Source organism: Octopus bimaculoides, chromosome 10 (assembly GCF_046866305.1).
Source record: "Octopus bimaculoides isolate indiv1 chromosome 10, ASM4686630v1, whole genome shotgun sequence".
NCBI classification, from domain to species: Eukaryota; Metazoa; Mollusca; class Cephalopoda; order Octopoda; family Octopodidae; genus Octopus; species Octopus bimaculoides.
The window spans coordinates 46,610,358-46,628,071 of NC_142937.1; positions in this window are offsets into that span (position 1 = coordinate 46,610,358).

Genomic DNA, 17,714 nt, shown 5'->3' on the forward strand with positions numbered 1-17,714 from the left:
TATATACATGGGTTGGACAAAATAATGGAAACATCTACCATCATAGCATCATAATTTTGAAATATCTATAAAACCGTCAAAAGCTTCTTTATTTTTATGTTTTTCGGTTTATTATTAGTGTTACTTAATATGTTTTGCTAAAATTGCTGTTTCTTTTCAGATATCATGAGTAAAAGGTAATTAAAATTCATTAAAATGACAGATCTATCGGACTTTCAAAGAGGTCAAATTGTTAGTGCTCGTACCGCAGGCGTTAGCGTAAAGAAAACAGCCGGAATGTATGGTGTATCAAGACGTACTGTCTCGAAAGTAATGAGATCCTTTGAGAAAGAGGAAAAAATCCTCCTCATCGAAACAAAATTCTAGAAGAAAACCAAAACTTTCAGATAGGGACCGTTGGACTCATACGCATATTGTTAGAAAGGATCACAAAAGTGCAGCTCCCAAAATTACTGCAGAGCTTAATGACCACCTCGAGAATCCAGTTTCCAGAAAAACTGTTCGCCGGGAGCTGCACAAAGCCGGATTTCACGGGAGGGCTGCAATCAGAAAATCACTACTTTCAAAAACAAATGTTGCAAAGCATTTAGAGTGGAGTAAAAATCTACAGAATTGGTCCCTAGAGCAGTGGAAGAATGTTATTTTCTTGGACGAGTCATCTTTTACCTTATTTCCGACCACCGGTCGAGTATACGTGTGGAGACAGCCAAAAGGAGCATTTGACCCAAACTGCTTTCTTCCAACTGTTAAACATGGAGGATCTGTGATGATGGGGGGGGGGGGTATCTTGGAAATCCGCCGGCCCATTGGTTTCCCTTCATGGCAGACTATTTAAGCATTTTATCTGATCAAATTCATCCTATAGTTGAGGAACTGTTTCCGGAGGGAAACGCAATCTTTCAGGATGTTAATGTACCAATTCACACAGCTAAAGTTGTTACTGAATGGCACGAGGAACATTATAGTGAAGTCGAACATCTTATCTGGCCACCACAGTCCCCGGATCTCAATATTATTGAACATTTATGGTGCATTTTAGAAAAACAAGTAAGGAGTCGATATCCTCCACCACCAGAGACTGTTTTAGCTGAAGAATGGATAAAAATTCTTTTGGAAACAATTAAAACTTTGTACGAGTCCATACCTCGTAGAATTCAAGCTGTAATTACTACCAAAGGCGGTCCTACCCCATATCAAAATAAATTTGTTTGAGATTTTAAGGTGTTTCCATTATTTTGTTCAACCCCTGTACATACATAAATACACTCACACACACATGCACTCACATGCATATCGCAACCTCTTAAATCGGAGTTGTTCAATTTAAATAGAGTGTCACCCAGAAGAATGCCGAATAGATATAAACGGCAATGAAAGAACAAGTTAAACGTTTAAAAGCTTTTCAAAATTCAAAAAGCATTTTTCTTTATTCGGTCTAAACTAAAATTTTGAATAAATTGTCATATATTATATAGTTTGTTAGTAAATAATATTGCTAATATTTATTTAAAAAAAAAATAACTTAAAATTAATGACAATACACGCAGTTTAAAAGCTTAAGAAACAACTTTCGGTATAGAAATAGTTCTATGACGTGAACAATATACATAAAAATTTATGTATGCGTATATGTATACAAACATACATATACGTATTCTTGTGAGTGTGTGCGTATGTGTGTGAGTGTGTGTGTTTGCCTGTGTATGCATACATACATACATACATACATACATACATACATACATACGTATGTATGTATGTATGTATGTATGTATGTATGTATTTAAGTCACAATATATGGATTCTTTGTGCCTGAGTTTGTTCTTCACCACCGCTTGACAACCGATGTTGATGTGTTTACATTCCCATAACGTAGCCAAAAAGACCAATAAAATAAAGGCTTAAAAAAAAACTAAGTACGGGAGTCGATTCGTTCGACTAAAACTTCTTCAAGACGGAGTCCTAGCATGGCCGCAGTCTAACGATTGAAACAAACGATAAATTATCGATTGAAATAAACGATAAAAGATATGTATGCGCACGCGTATGTGTGTGTGTGTGTGTATTCATATAGAAACATATATGTGTGTGTGTATGCATATTTACACATACACTTATACAAGTGAGTGTTGGACAGTCATTGAATGGGTAGAACGATCATTGCCGACAGGGAAAATAGAAAGTTTCAACAAACCTCCAAATTATCAGTAATGGGCACGAGAAATTTAAGTCGTGTTGCATAACAACGACGACAACTCGACGACGTTTACTTATGAAAACCAAGAAGCTCAGAGACAAGTCGAAACAAGAAACCTTTCTCAGCATTGTGAAACGAATACATAACATTGTAGCTCTCTCGCTTTGAGACATGTTTTAACAAAAAGGCTTGAGGGTATCTCACTCTACTTGTGCTCTTTCTTCTTGACGGACAAGTGTGTGTTAGTGTGTGTGTGTGTATGTGTGTGTATGTGCATTTATATGTATATATGTATGTATGTGTGCGTGTTTATATGCATATATATGTATATGTGTATGTACATATATATATATATATATATATATATATATATATATATATATATATATATATATATATATATATATGTATATGTATATAACGCATACGTATATATATTTATATATATATACATATACATATATATATATATATACATACATGTATATATATGATTAAATAAAGTATATATATATCTCTTTTACTCTTTTATTTGTTTCAGTCATTTGACTGCGGCCATGCTGGGGCACCGCCTTTAGTCGAGCAACTCGACCCCAGGACTTATTCTTTGTAAGCCTAGTACTTATTCTATCGGTCTCTTTTTGCCGAACCGCCAAGTTACGGGGACACAAACACACCAGCATCGGTCGTCAAGCGAAGCTGGGCAGACAAACACAGATACACAAACATATACACACACATACACACACATATATATATATATATACATATATACGACGGGCTTATTTCAGTTTCCGTCTACCAAATCCACTCACAAGGCTTTGGTCGGCCCGAAGCTATAGTAGAAGACACTTGCCCAAGGTGCCACGCAGTGGGACTGAACCTAGAACCATGTGGTTGGTAAGCAAGCTACTTACCACACAGCCACTCCTGCGCCTATGATTAAATATATTAAATATATGATTAAATAATGTATATATATATATATATATATATATATATATATATATATATATATATATATATATATATATATGGGTACAGGACGTCCCTACTGTGTAGACAACATGAAATACGAAAACAAACGAGTCAAATACGCAAACAAGAGAGAAAAAATGGAAAATAGGACAGTGGAGGCATAGAAGGAAACCGAACAAAAACAAACATGTAGGGTCGTTAGACCAGAACGAGAGGAAAATTGTGAACGTTGAGCATATGATCGAACGATACTTCAATCGGACCTATGCGTAGTAACCCAGTGGGCACAAAGAAACAATAGGCAGCTGAACGAAGAAAAAATTGAGCTCATCCACTTTGGAAAAGAGGGTACACTCAAACAACCATATACATTACCGTCGGGAGACCTACTTGAACCGTCGGATAATATCAGAGACTTAGGTGTAACTGTCGACAGCAACCTTAGCTGGAGTGTCCACATCAACAAAAAAGTCGATGTTGCCCGCAGAATGTGCTCTCCTCAGAACTTTTCAATCCAGGGATCCGCTAATCGGGATGTAGTTGGATGGCCACTTCTTTTTGCATCGTTCACAAAGCCTGTGGTCATCAGCTTTGCATGACAATTTTTTTTGTCTCCGGACGTAGTGTTGCATACTTACCTTTCTATGAACGCCGCCATCTCTGAACCAAAACAATGGAATTCCACACTTCATAGCGTGCTGCTATCTTTGCTCGCTCCCGAACACTCAAGCGAACGGCCATCTGGAAAATAAGACAATAAGACAATAAGACAATAAGAAAATAGGAAATCCCCATTAGTGTTGTCTGTTTAAAAAATGTTTTCATCATGACTTCAGTGGTACTAAAAATTCTATGAGCAATTTCTAATGCCTAGTTACTTTCCACATCTATCTATCTATCTATCTATCTATCTATCTATCTATCTATCTATCTATCTATCTATCTATGTATATATATATATATATATATATATATATATATATATATATATATATATATATATATATATACTAGCGGTCACCCGTCTGTGAAATTTTTTTATCACGAGAGTTCCGGACCCCAGAATACAGCTAATCAGAGCTCCCCTTGACTTTGTTGTCAAGTTAACAAAGGTTGGCATTCAAAATGACGACCTCCGATTGCCATGCGAATCTTGTATTGTGCTCTCATTCAGATGCCAATATCATCGATACTGAACTCATACGCTGGTTAGCGGTAAATTTGAATTACCGAAAATCTCTAGCTAGTATGATGACAATTGGTATGCAACCAACTGCAGCATCTAGGAGAAAGATGGTTGGTGGTGACAGAAACGGCATTGGTGATGGCAGACCGTTGAAGGATTGTTTTAAAAGTGTGAAAGGAAAGGTGCCGTTCAGCTCTCAGATTATGCCGAGACGCAAAGCCCAGCATGACATTCATGAATGTATTAAAAACAATCAATCTCTTGGGAAAACACACTCTACCAAGTAAGTTCAATATGAAGAACGGTGTTGTAAGTCAACCGATCGCCAAGTTAAGTCTGATTTTAGAAGAAGACAAATAATTAGATTTACATTAATTGGATTTTGTTAGGGCCCCATATGGTAAAAATGTAGATGAGAAAAATATGGGTCGAGGGTTTACAAAGTAAACAACGACACAACTACGCAGAGGCAGCTATGGTTGAAACAAGAACAAAGACAACAAGCATTATTAAAAGAGAAAAGAAGCACGGTCATTCCTCACCCGAGTGACCTTATCTTATCGCCCATCATAAATTAGTTTGATAGTTAAGTTCTGTTTGGCTGTATGCAAATGAAATCATAACTGGGTTCTGGAACTCTCGTGGGAAAAAAATTTCGCCACCTGGCCTTTGCCCCGGTCTGTACTGTACTAAAATGTATTCATAGGGCTTCTATAGCATTATCCTAGAGTCAGATCATAGTTACAGGCTGCTAGTCGCCACTCTTCACGAGTAAAAGGTCAAAATTCCAACCTGACTTAACATTGCTCTGATGTTTCCTGTTCTCTGGAGCAGACTTTTCTGGCTGCGTTACTTTGAAGTTGTTCTATTAACACCTGCTTTTAATATCGGCATGATCCCATCCGTCGTCGTTTCTGTTCTGGTCCCTCGTGCTTCCTCAAATGGGTTTGTCTATCGGCTTGAGATTTTAATTACTTTCGTAAATACATAGATATATGCATACATACACACAGACACACAGACACGCACACACACATACAGACATTCACACACATACACATATATAGACATACACACACGCACACACGGCTAACTTTTAAAACGCTGACGAAGGGAGAGAAAGGGGGTGTGAGGAATACGTAGCTTTAAGGAGAAAGGGGGGAGATGGTTTTTCTACAAACATACATACATATAATATGCATACATACATACATACATACATACATACATATGTCTACTATACACTATTTTCAACTGGTGGTTACCTTTGTGTACGTTTGTAAATGTGTGTGTGTGTGTGTGTGTGTGTGTGTGTGTGCATGTGTGTGTGTGTGAGTGTGTATGTGTGTGTGTGTGTGTGTGTGTGTGTGTGTGTGTGTGTGTGTGTGTGTGAGTTTGTGTGTGCGTGTATGTGCGTTAGACGTCCTATAACTCTGTCTCCCTGCTTTTGTAGGGTCTTCCCTGTTGTTATCACATATTGTGAGATTTTTAAATTACGTCAAAATGTTTCAACTTTGGTATATTGAAATAATTTTCCACGTTAAATCCGATTTCATTATTTATCTGTTCCAGAAAAACTGCAGAAAAATGTTGCCGAGGTTTAAAGTTTAATCAATTTTGCCTAATCAGAAAACAGGATTTGGAAGCTGGCATTTTCTGCATGATAGCTGTCTATCACAAAATGAAAGCAAAATCATTATGCGAGGAGGAATTTTTATTAAACAAACGAAAGCAAAGCATTACCACGACCAAAGTTATAAGAACTTTGGAAGTTTTAATAAGTTTTAATAAATAAAGTCATGTGAAACGGTCGAACAGGCATGTAAGCAATTTAAAAAGGAGAAAAATCCTCAACAAAGCTTGTTTGCGAAAAATTGCACAAATCTGTCCTGATCAGGAAGCCTATCTGTCGAGGAAAGCATGTTCTGACATGAAATAAACAAAATTTTATATAAGACATTCTATTGTAATAATTGCGTGGCAACGACGGGCTATTCAGCTTGTATATATATATATATATATATATATATATATATATATATGTGTGTGTGTGTGTGTGTGTGTGTGTGTGTGTGTGTGTCTGTGTGTCTGTGTCTGTGTGCATATATATATATATATATATATATATATATATATATATATATATATGTATGTATGTATGTATGTATGTGTGTGTGTGTGTGTGTGTGTGTGTGTGTGTTTGTACAAACACATTCACGCACGGATTCGTAGCTAAACACACACACATGTAGGGGCGAATAGTATATGTAGGTGTATGGCTATAAATCAAAAACTAACAAAAGGTCCAGCTGCGAAACCGGACTGACCTGACTGTTACTGCGTTTCTGTCATTTATTTACTGTTGTTGAAGCAGTTACTGTTGTTTTTATTGTTGTTGTTGCGCAAGGAAAATATAATATATTACCTTTTAACATGTAGATATGTTATTATTTTTTACCTTTCTGTTCCATCCGGTTACTCTGTACACTCCTACTCTGAACAGTGGAACCTTCTTATCGACCGATATGACAGCTGTTTATGAACGTACAGGAATAAGTTAATATGGTAGTCGTTGTTGCTGATCTTCATTCCAATTACTGGTTTCAAATTTTGGTACAAGGTTAGCAAGTTCGGTGGAGGGGATAATCGATTGCATCGACCCCAACGCGCGACTGGTGCTTATTTTATCGACTCTAAAAGTAATTTGAACTCAGAGTATAAAGACAGACGAAATACCGCTTGACATTTTGCCCGGCACGCTAACGATTCTGCCAGCTCGCCACTTTGTTTATCTCAATTGTTAATAACATAAATAAACTTCAATGATTACAAGAAAAATTACAGATTTAAACTACATAGAGACACCATTCGATTAACTTGACAATAGTTAAGTGTTAACATATACAGTGCAATGAGTATCAAAAATAATTATGGGATCTATTTTAAAACGGGGGCCACATTTTTCATTAATGTTTTACGTAGTGTTTTTGGTATGGAAAGACTTTCAAACTTCGTATACTTATCTATTTTGTGTTATAGAACAGAAAAATATTTTTGTATTCGAATTTATTTCATGTAAAAAATTCTCTTCTTTCGATAATTTCAACCAATCACTGACAAGTATTCAGTTGTTTACATTTACTCCTTTGGCTGATTAAGCGATGTAAAGCGTATTTAATCTCCATACCTTCGTTTTATTTGCTTTTTTTATTTTAAATTTGCTTTAACCCTAACCCTAACCCTAACCCTAACCCTAGGGTTAGGGTTAGGGTTAGGGTTAGGGTTAGGGTTAGGGTTAGGGTTAGGGTTAATTGTTTCAGAATCGTTTGTTTATGTAGTCGGCACTTAATGTATATCGGCTGAATGGACCGTCAGTGATTGGTTGAAATTACAGAAATACGACAACTTTAACATGGAATAACTTAGGGATTTCTTTTTTTTTTTTAAAGAAGACTAAGAGAAAAAGATGTTTTATATGACACATTCTACCAGTGTTCCAAGTTTCAAAGTGTTTCGTTAATGAAAAATGTGGCCCCCGTTTTAAAAAAGATCCTAATTATGCGTTGAGGGAAAGGTAATATTACTTCAATGATAAATAATTTTTCCAATTATTTTTATCAAGTAAGAGTGACAAGTCCGGTCATGTTTCGGTATTATACACACTCATATTTATATGTATCTTTGTACAGATACGGTGATGCAAAAAAAAAAAAAAATAATAAATAAAACTTAGAATTTGAGTATATGTATATTTTTATTAATATTTAGCAGAAGCAACAGAGCGACTCAAGGGCCGAGTTTGATAAGTGCGAACGCAAGGGACTCTCGGCGCTTCAATTATTCTGTAACTTCTGTTGAATATTAATACATACATACATACATACATACATACACATGTATATACATACATACATACGTACGTACATAGATACATACATACATACATAGAAACGTATATAGTATATACTTCTTACCGTAACACTATTTATCTCTACGGTAACTACAGTAAATTTGCATTTTAGCAGTGGAAATATGTCACAAACATATTTTAACTAACGCAAAGTTCATTTATATATATATATATATATATATATATATATATATATATAATCCAAAGTGTACAGTATTATATATCCATCACGGCTGCTCTTGCCAGTTGGTTTCGCGCTAGGAGTACGACGAAGTGTTAGGCAACAATCCGATTATATAATCCTACGCTCATCAGAGGTAGCCAATATAGAATGAAATATGTCTCCATATTTCATTTCATATCGAGTGGAACTTTTTCTTGATGAAAATATTAACAAGCTATAAGCACATAAATGCTTTTCAAGTCTTGTAGGACATTTTACCATTATTTCATTAGTGTTACGTTTGCACATAGCATATCTAATGCTATCTCATAGTCAAATGGCCTTTATATGTATATATTTATGTATATACCAACTACGAACGTCGTTTTCCATTATGTCTTGTCCTTATTCTATTGTTGCTTATAGCTTGTTAACCTGTTCGTCACTGGCCTTCACTTCCGCACACTTATCCCAGTAGTGTTTGCCGTTGACTCCAAATTGAACAATCTTATTGACAATATGATTACTGTTAAACTACCCATAATAGATAATTTGTTTTTAGTGGTGGATGTTTGTGTAGGTCCCGCCACACATTTTGGAAATACTGACAGCAGAAAGGTGAATCAAACGTTGGCCACAAATTCAATGAATAACATACTTCAGGTTTTTCTATTAGAGTTCTCCATCTTCGGAGTTAGTTACTTTTGGTAGGTTAAACTGCGGTAGGAAGCTTGCTTCCCAACCACATGGTTCTGGGTACAGTTCCACTGCATTGTTGCACTTTTGGCAAATGTCTTCTACTCAGGGGCCGATCAAAGCCTTGTGAGTGAGTTTGGCAGACGGAAACTGAAAGAAGCCCGTCGTATATATATGTGGTAAGTAGCTTGCTTACCAACCACATAGTTCCGGGTTCAGTCCCATGGCGTGGCACTTTGGGCAAATGTCTCCTACTATAGCCTCGGGCCGACCAAAGCCTTGTGAGTGGATTTGGTAGACGGAAACTGAAAGAAGCCCGTCGTATATATGTATATATGTATATGTATATATATGCGTGTGTGTGTGTTTGTGTGTCTGTGTTTTTGTGTCTGTGTTTGTCAACCCAACATCGCTTGACAACCGATGGTGGTGTGTTTACATCCACGTAATCTAGCAGTTCAGCAAAAGAGACCGATAGAATAAGTATTAGGCTTACAAAGAATAATTCCTGGGGTTGATTTGCTCGACTAAAGGCGGTGTTCCAGCATGGCCGCAGTCAAATGACTGAAACAAGTAAAAGAGTAAAAGAGTATATGTATGTGTGTGCGTGTGTGTGTGTGTGTGTGTGTGTGTGTGTGTGTGTGTGCGTGTGTGTCTTTCTGTGTGTTTGTCCCTCACTACCGTTCGGCAGGAGGTGTTGGTGCGTTTACGCCCCGGTAATCTTGCGGTTCGGTCAAGAGACCGATAGAATAAGTACCAGGCTTTAAAAAAATTCGATTGCTTCGGCTAAAACTTCTTTGAGGCAGTGCTCCAGCATGGCTGCAGTCAAATGATTGAAACAAGCAAAAGGTGTATCTCTCTCTCTCTCTCTCTCTCTCTCTCTCTCTCTCTCTCTCTCTCTCTCTCTCTCTATATATATATATATATATATATATATATATATATATATATATATATATATTGACTGTTTTTTTTTTAAAGTTGCATTAAAGATCTGCATAGGAAAAGGTTGATCTGAAGGTTTGCATTGGGGATGTGAATTGGAGTAACTTAGGAAAACTTACCCACAGCCTTAACCAAAAAATAAGGGGCCTGTCCCTTCTAGGTTAACTCTAATCCTAAACCCTAACCCTAACCCTGACCCTAAAACCGTAACCCTAACACCAACCCTAATCCTAACCCTAACCCTAACACTAACCTTAACCCTAATCCTAACCCTAACCCTAAAACCCTAACCGTAACACCCTAGTGGAAATCGTTCGGGTGTTAATCTGAAAAATTACCAAACCCTTTTTGTGGTCAGAAAAACGGGTTGGGGGTGGGGGTGACAAATTGCTACATTTTTGTTTCATAGTTGTTGTAAAATATAAACAAAACTCTTTCGCTCCCAAAGTAGTATATGTGCGTGTGTGTGAGAGTGAGAGGTGAGAGAAAGATGAACGATTTAAAACAAATAAATGATTTAAAATAAATATATTTGAATTGTTGTGTGAGAAAGTATATATAATCTCATTATAGAATATAGTGTCTTTCAAAAACATCGTATATTTTAAACTATATCTCATGTTTAAGAAAAAAAAATGCCTTTTACATTTTACACTTACTCTGTCTTAGCTACATTTTCATTCCTAATACGCTTTCTGCTTCCCTTTCCACTTTTTCGTTCTTTTTTTTTTTTTTTTTTAGACGCTAGCAAAGTAAACTCTGTCTTACTTAGAAAAATTTGCTTTGATTTCTGTCTGCCTTACCCACTTTTTTCATATTTTTTTTTGGACGCCAGCAAACACTGTATCTCCCCCCCCCCTGTCACAAACACACTATTTCTTTCTTTCTTTCTCTCTCTCTCTCTCTCTGTATGTCTCTCTGTCTCTCTGTCTCTCTCTCTTTCACGCGCGTACGCACAGATTTGACTTCGCCATGTCAACAAACTTCAAAATTGGTAAAAGTTTATCGATTTTTACAGGTATACGCGGGTACCTCTGAGAGAGAAAGTTCACTAAAATGCACATAGGGTCATTCCGAATCTTCTCCTAAAATTGGAGTGACATGCGTGCTAATTTGTGGACGTGCATAAACCACATTCACGTACACACACACACACAAACATCCTCTCTTTTATAGATATTGATATATGTCACTTAATGAGTTACCGTTGACTCCCTTTGGCGGTCTTGCTTCATATCTTTGAAAGGGTCCAAAAATTCACCCGACTCACCAAGCCTACCTGATGGTGTTGCCCTGATCATGCAGCAGGGTGTACTGGGTTACATGTTACCAGTGACACTCAAGAGTGACTTGACACGCATGCATATACACATACATGCCCCCCACCCCATGATTGCTTTTCGTAGCACGTCCAATAATATATTAGTTTCAATTTTGGCAGAAGGGCAGCACCTTCGGCGGGAGAGCTTAAATCAATTACATCAACTCCAGTGCTCCACTGGTACCTGTATTATCGACCCTTAAAGGATGAAAGATAAAGTCGACCTTAGCGGAATTTGAACTCAGAACCTAAAGACGGACGAAATGCCGCTAAGTATTTTTCCCGGCGTTCTTACGATTCCGCCATCTCGCCGCCTTAGCTTGTCTAATATTGTCTCTAGGTTACTAGTACTAACACTTAGTCATCGTCACAGTACGATATCTGTTTTTGAAACCTCATTCTACAATTGATGTGTAAACAAATATAACCTTTATTTAATTTAGAACTCCATCATCTTAATATTGTGAATATAAGTTTTGTCAACGAATGAAGATTGAAATTCTGTTATTTTGCATTTAATTCCAGTTGACTGGTTTAACACCACCATCACGCCAGTCCTTGGATGACTTCAGCGTGGATTTTACTCTGTAGTCAGTATTCAACCAAGGTCCCTATCTGACGATAAGTAAGTCGATAATATTACTGCACTTTTAGCAGCCAATAAGCTGTGATTTCTTTTTCCTTTCTCTTTCTGTAGTCTTAGAGGCTCCGTCAAAAGTCATGAACACGGGGCTTCCTCCTTTGAGTAGCCATTAAAAACATATGTTAAAACTTCATGAGATATATTTAGTTTCTATTCGTGACTCAGCACGCTATGTCGTGACTGTGGAAGTGCAGAGTGCAATATATTAGAGTGACACATTTTATGTTCATACAGGCATGGCTGCCTGGTTAAGAAGATCGCTTTACAGCTACATGGTTTCGTGTTCGACTTCCATTGCACAGCACCTTGGGCAAGTATCTTCTAATCTAGCTCCGGGCCAACCAATACTTTATGAGTGAATTTGGTCGAAGGAAACTATGTGGAAGCCCGTCATATCTATCTATCTATCTATCTATCTATCTATCTATCTATCTATCTATCTATCTATCTATCTGTCTGTCTATCTATCTATCTATCTATCTATCTATCACAATGACAATATTGACCAAGGTTACCGTGGTCTTTTCCGTAGGCTTTTCTTTCCACGGCTAAACCTAAACTGTCCTCCCCTTTTACACGAGAACATTACTGTGATACACGATCCCTATTGATCGCTGTTTTTTTTCTTTTTTTCTCGATCCCTTTTGATCGAACTTCCCCTTTTTCCTTCCTACAATCCCTTTTGATCGACACACCCCTACTTCCTTTTTTCCCCTCCCCCTCCCCAAAAGAAAAGCTCATCTTTGTTGAGCCCTGTGTGGCTAATAAAAGAAATGTATCTATCTATCTATCTATCTATCTATCTATCTATCTATCTATCTATCTATCTATCTATCTATCTACGTGTGTGTGGTGTGTCTTTGAGATTGTTCCCCACCACCGCTTGGCAACCGCTGTTGGTTTCCTTACGTCCCTGTAGCCTAACGGTCCGGTTAAAGATATCAATAGAATTAGTACCAGACTTAAAAATAAGTACTGGCATCAGTTTGCTCGACTAAAAACTTCAAGGCGTTGACCCAGCATAGTCGCACTCCAATGACTGAAACATGTAAAATATAAAAGATACCAGTTTGTAAAAGTTACACAAAAGGTTGCTACACAACAAACTAACCGATTATCTAGTGGTTAATGCGTTTGGATGCGATCGTAAAGTCGTAAGCTTGATTTTTGGAGTGGACAGCGAACTGTGTCTTTGAAAAAGGCACTTCATTTCATGTTGTTCCAGTCCGTTCAGCTAAAAAGAATTTGTGTCTGTCGGAGAGTGAAGCCTCGTAAGATATCAATGCCCCTTGATGTGTGATAAACCGTAGAAGTTAGGCTGTTTGCGAGTCATGTTTAGGGACCAATTTAAGTTCTGGGCTAGGAAACAATCCATCTTCATCTATATTGTTAAGACGTCCTTGTAAGCGAAACACAAACGGCACAAATTCCCATTCCAGCCCCTCCTCCTTGAAATGGAGGGCTTTTGACACTCTAATTTAGATGTGACATTCACACCATTTCCCTGTTTGTCCCCCCCCCCCTGTCACTTCCACTACTTCTCCTTCTATCTCTCCATCTGTTTCTCCCTCTACCCTTCCCTCTGTCTTTCCTTCTCTCTCTCTCCCTCTCTCTCCTTCTCCCTTTATTTCACAAACTCTCTCCCTCCGTCTCTCTGTTAGCCATTTTGAGTCTTATACTTGACCATTTTTCTTTCCATTTCTAAATACATTTGAAAGTTTATTACTATATATATATATATATATATATATATATATATATATATATATATATATATATATATATATATGGGAGAGTTTACGGAAAAAAACAACAGACGAAGACAGGTGGTGCGCGTGCGTGTGTTCATGACTTTTTTCTACATATGTCTGTTTATGTATATGTGTGTTTTTCTGTCTTCGTGTGTGTACATGTGTGATGTGTTCAGCAGCAGCAGCAACAGCAGCAGCAGCAGTAACAACAACAGAGTAGAAACAGCAGTAGGAGCAGCAACCAGGGGATGATAAGACGGTTGGACGATTCTCAATACGCTCACCCACTCCGTACGGCTTCGAATGTGTAAACTGAAATAATACTGGAATCAGTAAAATAATTAAAATGCCAATCCATATTATTATAACTTAAGAACCTAAACCTGGAGTAAATCATTCCTGATATCTTTTTAAATGAGAAGGAACGCAAATTGAAAGAGTTTGTGGGGAAAACCCTGAAGCCCAGTACGTCTTGGTTTAACTGATAAGGCCTTAAATAATGTATTTAGAAGAGAGAGGAGAGCAATTAGTAAGATAAAGCTATCAAATTACTTTCCTGGGAGGTAAGTAAGAGACCCTTGTTTGTAAGGAAAGGCCAAGAGATTAATGCTAGTTATACATATATATCTCCAAGGATGTATTTCCAATTGCCCAAAGAGAAATGGTATCTTTCCAGCATTTGAAATGTCTTCTGTTGGGTTTATTTTACTTACAGTTTCATCCATATTTCACATATACGTCAGTGGTGTGCGTGCGCGCGCGCGCGCGCGTGTGTGTGTGGTGACTAAATCTTGAAGCTTTCACAAGAATTTAATTACCCGAAAAGATATTACAAAAAATATTGTTAATAGAAGATATAGGAGGAGAGATATACAAACGCATCCGCGCGCGCGCACAGACAGACACACATGTATAGATACGTATGTATGTGTGTATACATATGTGCATATAAATGCATATATACATATGTGTGTGTGTGTGTGTGTGTGTGTGTGTATCTATCTATCTATCTATCTATCTATCTATCTATCTATCTGTCTGTCTGTCTGTCTGTTTGTCTGCCTGTCTGTCTGTCTGTCTGTCTGTGTATGTGTATCTATCTATCTATCTATCTATCTATCTATCTATCTATCTATCTATCTGTCTGTCTATTTATCTATCTGTCTGTCTGTCTGTCTGTCTGTCTATCTATCTATCTATCTATCTATCTATCTGTCTGTCTATCTGTCAGTCTCATTCTCTCTCAGTGTATACACACACACACACACACACACACACACACACGCGTAATATATACACAAATATATATATGCTTATATGAATCCTTAATTCTATATGTTCTAAAGTGTAGAGGCAAATTACTCTCCTTAAAGTCTGTAAGTTGTGAGAAAACGTTTTGAAATGCAATGGAAAATTCTGACAAAATTCGAAGTTAAATCTCCTGATTTATTTTTCATTGGAAAATGAAAATAAAAAATTACAAAGAATAGTGAGGGGTGAGGGTATGCATCTCTTTCTGGCTTATTATAGACGAACCTTAAGTGGAATACTTAGATTCAAGTGATATTGTTATTAACAGAAATTCTCAAAGTTTGGTTTGGTAGTAGTAGTAGCGGGAAATATATTTGATATAAATTTAAACGATCAATATTAAGCAAAAACTTTCTTACGGATGAAGATATGCTTTTGACTAGTATGTAGGTGATTAACTTGCATGGAACCACTACACTCAACCTCTGATCAGGGCCGGCCCCAGGGTTGCTGGTGTCCCGGGCAAGCTGAACTTCGGCGTGTACAAACTGACGGTTGTGGAAATTTCCTTGTCTTTGTCAAACCCTCCTTGGCGCCCCCTAGCACATGGCGCCCCGGGCAACTGCTAGAGTTGCCGGTACCTTGAGCCGGCCCTGCTTCTCACAAATAGACCAGACACTAAAAAAAACTTCAGAAACATAGGTTGACGTTAATAGATTATCAAGTGATATTACTCGTGGCGCCCTCTTAGTTCGCTTAGAGACATTTACAGCATTTTACAAATATTGGCGGAAGCTGAATTGAGGTTTTGGCTTAATTCTTTAACCAGTCGAGGGCATGGCTGCACGGTTAAGAAGTTCTCTTTCTAACCGCATAACTACGGGTTCGACTCCATACTGGGTGACTAATGCCTTATGAAAGGAATTAGATGGTCAGAAACTGTACAGAGGTCCGTTGTACAATGTTGGGACTTAGAAATTCCGTGTTTTTAGCCAGAAGATCGCTGGGAGCGAGGAACTACTTAACTCTCGTTAGAGTATGTCACTAGAAGACTACACCGAAATAAAACCAAAGGATTGTTGTTCGGAGAACTCGTTATACGACGTGCGCAGTTTTCCTACTATCAGTTCTTTCAGAAAGTGCATCTGGTCCTACCCTAAACCTGCAACACTATAAATAAGTAATCTCTGTGGGTAGTCTAAACGATTCAGTATAGTTCTGTTTTAAAAGAGACACAAACCTAAGAATTAAACTGTCTCAACTTAACTGCATGTCAAAACCAATGAGAGAGACCAAATAAAATAAAATGCCCTCTTTCCATCGACCCCCGTCGCCAAAACAAACAAACTAATAAAAATGGAATTCGTTACGAAACCTCGTTGTTCACTTCGATCGCACAATAGACTACCGTGGATAAGTGTCTTCTACTATAGTCAGATTGATAATGCCTTGTGAGTATAGTTTGGTGGATGGAAACTGTACGGTAGCCTGTGATATGCATGCATATATGCATACATGAATGCACACACACAAACACACACACACACACACACACACACACACACACACACACACACACACACACACACACACACACACACACACACACACACACACAATCGACAAAAGTTACAAGTGACCCAAGGGCCGAGAATATCGTGAATTGTCACTTATGAATCTCATTGACAAGTGCCAATGAAACTCTCGGTCTTTGAGTCACTACTTAACCCCCACCGATTAAATAAAAATAATGTATATATTCTTTTTTGAGTTCTATTTTCCTGTTTAAATTATCAAACCTATGCACAACACACACACACACACACACACACACACACACACACACACACACACACACAAACACAAGCATCACATGTGTAGAGAAAGAAAAACAAATTATTTCGTTAAATCTGTATCAAAGACTGTATGTATTTTCTGAAAAAGCAGAAATAAACTGGTCTTTAGTCGTGTAAATATCCTATTTACCGAAGAATACACAAGTGTTCAACAAGTGTTGTTGATTGATTAAAATGAAAGGGCGAAGGGATAAGGAAGAAGAAAGAAAAAATAATAAAATGATCCAGATGCTTACTTATTTATGTAAAACAAATTGTCATACAAATATTTACTTAAACTTAAAATAAGACGTTGAAGTATTTTTAGACTGGGTTAGTATTGAAACTAAATTTTGGCTTTCCCAAACTAAAATTTCCCATGACAGTCACAACTCCCGCTTCTTAGCCGGATGTTAACTTAAACTAAAGTTAACTATAAAAGATAATTTTCGTTTCACAGCTCAATATAGACTTACTTGCCAGATTGGGTTGCATCTTGCGGATTATCATACAAAATTATCAACTAAATATATTAGAATCGACCTACAGATAATCCTTATATATCCTGGATGGAGAGAACATATTTAGTAATTTAATAAAACAAACTCTAATATAGCAAAAACCAAATGTATTTTAATAAAAAAAAATGTGCACATGATGTAGATAAGTTTTCTTTTAAAAGTATTCTATGAATCTGCATTCAACTTCGATGACAGGACTGGAACCGTTGACATGTCACCATAAATAGTCCTTGTTTATTCCAGACATCACTTAGACAATGACAGTATTTAGTGAAGTTATGGTATTGTGATGATGACAATTAGTCTCCTATTCAACA